The sequence below is a fragment of the Rhinolophus hipposideros genome (genome assembly GCF_964194185.1).
Source record: "Rhinolophus hipposideros genome assembly, chromosome: 20".
In the NCBI taxonomy this organism is placed as follows: Eukaryota; Metazoa; Chordata; class Mammalia; order Chiroptera; family Rhinolophidae; genus Rhinolophus; species Rhinolophus hipposideros.
In genome coordinates this window covers 38,523,006-38,525,586 of record NC_138066.1, presented here as the reverse complement: position 1 = coordinate 38,525,586, position 2,581 = coordinate 38,523,006, and positions in this window count along the sequence as shown.

The following is a 2,581-nucleotide window of genomic DNA, read 5'->3' as shown; positions in this document are numbered from 1 at the left end:
ATCTGTAGTGTTTTGGACAAGGTGGAGTTGAGGGCCCCTTCAGGAGAATGTGTAATCCCTGACTGTAGCTTGAGTCTAGCGCTCAGGAAAAGGAGGAATAAGAACTAGAAATGGGAGGGTCTCCAGTGGTCATGGCCAATGGGCTTGAACGCTCCAAAGGGGCAGGGACTGTGTGTGTCATGCCCTGTCCTCAGCCCCTAGCACAGTGCCTGGCCCATAACTGGGGCTCAACATTTTCTTTTTTTTATCAAAGAAATATATGCATGTTGTTCAGTAGTACTGAGGAGCTTATCTGGTGATGAAAAGCAAGAACCCGCTGCACCACACCCCCAGTCTGACTACTCAGAGCCACCACCGTTATTTCACTTGAACTTTCATTTGTTTCTCGGCCCACTTACCTTCTTATCGCTCTACAAACTCACAGGCTTTCTTGGTTTATAGGTTCTAGACATTACCACCTTCCTGCTCTAATAGCCCCACCCTCCCCCATCCTCCCATTGTTTGTAGCTCTGCTGATATCTTTGTAAGCTTAATATACTTATATCTTTATTTTTCATTAACTTTAGGCAGTGTCTTTTGACACCCCGCATAGTAAGATGAAGTGTTTAGTGCCCTTACCTTTCTCTTCAGCTTTCTTCCCTGCCTTCCACCTCCAAAGACGCTAACTTGTATTTAAAAAAAACAAAAAACAAAAACAACTATCAAGGTTGGTAACCTTTACGTTATCCCATAACCACAATTGTGTTTTCCAAATTTCGTCTATGTGTTGATTCTAAAAGCTGAAAGTCAATAAACAGGATTTACATTATTATAACTACATATCTATTGTTCCCTGCAGAGCCAGGAGGGTTACCACACTTACCGTCTCTTTCTCATATAGCTTTTTGTTTTTCCTGGAGTTTCTAGTTGCCTGTGCCTTGTACTCCTCGGGTTTATTATAGTCTTCGTTTCTTTCATCCCGTGCATCTAGCCCACTATTCTATCAGGTTTTCTTTATTTCAGAGGCTTACTGCCCAGGGCCCGTCCTCTTACCACTGGCTGTTGGCCTCGATACCGTTCATATCTTTGGACTCAACTGTTTTACCTGGAGTGGACACCCTTTTTCTTTCCTGGCTCTCTTGTTGTACACCTTAATTTTGCCTTAGCACATCCTTAAATAATTTTAAAAACAAACGAAAAATAGCAAGGAGGTAAATTTTCTGAGTCTTTCCATATCTGGAGCGATAGTTTGGCTCAATATAAAATTCTAGGTTAAAAACCATTTGCCTCAGAATTTTAAAGGCAACCATTGTGCCTAACACTGGTGCCAGTATGATTCTCCTCCCCTGGTAGGTGACTGGTTTTTTCCACATTAGAAGCATTTAGGAATTCTTTGCTCCTGATCCAATGACCTTTCCTAGCAAGGATCTTTCAACGTCTGTCGTACGAGGCATCAGCACGTGCCCATCCTTCTGATATAATCCTGGGAGCAAGTCTCAGCCAGAGCCAAGACTGTCACTTCCTGCCACACTCCAAACTCATGGGGACCCAGCTTGCTTATTGCCGTGATGATCCCGCCATCAACCCCTATCCACTCTCCTGGGGAGCAGAGAATGGGACAACCTGGTGCCCCCACCCCCAGAGGATAAAAATGAAGCTTCTGCAATAAAAGATACAAAACTCTAAGAAGGGACCTGGGGTGGCAGGACTCCCCCAAGGAGTCCCCTCTGGAGAGCTTGATCGAGCTCATAAATCATCAGACCTGCATCAGTATCACCTCAGAACAAGCCGGGGTGAGAACCCTGGCCCTGAGCTGGGGATGGATGACCCCAGGGTGTTGATGGGGTGAGAAGCCAGGGAAAGAAAGGGCAGACTTCAGGGTAGGAATGGCCAGGATTGGGGTGAGCGGCAGATCTGGCCAAAGAAAGTTGAAGAAAGAGGGCAGAGGGGCAGGAATGGAGGGGAATGGGCACGACGGAGGACCCCACACAGTTCCAGGCTTGCTGACAGCATGTGGGGCGGGGAAGTTCAGTTTCCTGAGTCAAATCTGCACTCAAGTGCTGACTTCCTGAATCATCAACTGAGGGACTTTGGGCAAATGAACCTCTTCTCCTTTTTCTGTGTTGAATCAGTGAGATACAGCGCCGCGAGTGTTCCGCACAAAGCCTGAACACTCAATGTATGGAAATGAGTACTGTTAGCATTCACCCTTATGGAGGGCAGAGGGCGGTGATGGGCCTGCATGGAGCGTGGAGGAGAGCAGACGTGCAGGATAGAGCTGGTGACACTGGCAAAGGAGAGAGAGGAGACAGGGGCAGGATGGAAGAGGGGATGGCAAATGGGCTGAGGTGAGGGACAGGGAGGGAGGGAGGGGGTGGCTGGAGCCCCACCAGCCGCCCAGGCTCTGGAACTCCCCAGGCACCATCCCCACCTGCAGCTCCCTTGCCCTCCTCACCTCCTTCTCCCTGCCAGGTGCCAATGGATTTCCCTGCTGTAACAAGGACTCAGTGGACATTACGGAAACACTGTGAGAACCAGTCCCCCATCATCATAGGACCTCTCCTCCACCTTCCAGGACCACGAAGCCTCACCCTGGGCCACC